Raw genomic sequence first — 211 nt, 5'->3', positions numbered from 1 at the left:
CCATGAGTTGGGATAGTGTTTTGCTCTAAGGTTAACTTGGAGAATTGCATGTACCCCTTAGTTCATGGAAAGGACAAGAGTATAGATGTTGAGCAATTCTAAAGAGGATAGTTGTCTTGTAGGTTTGATCTTAAGTATGGTCATTCAAAGAGGGTGTTTAGATAATACCTAGGCATGGTTGAGCGGAAAGTTACACCAAAGGTGATGATAA

The sequence above is a fragment of the Solanum tuberosum genome, unplaced genomic scaffold, assembly GCF_000226075.1.
Source record: "Solanum tuberosum cultivar DM 1-3 516 R44 unplaced genomic scaffold, SolTub_3.0 scf00459, whole genome shotgun sequence".
NCBI classification, from domain to species: domain Eukaryota; kingdom Viridiplantae; phylum Streptophyta; class Magnoliopsida; order Solanales; family Solanaceae; genus Solanum; species Solanum tuberosum.
The sequence above is the reverse complement of the archived record's forward strand: the minus strand, read 5'-3'. Positions refer to the sequence as shown.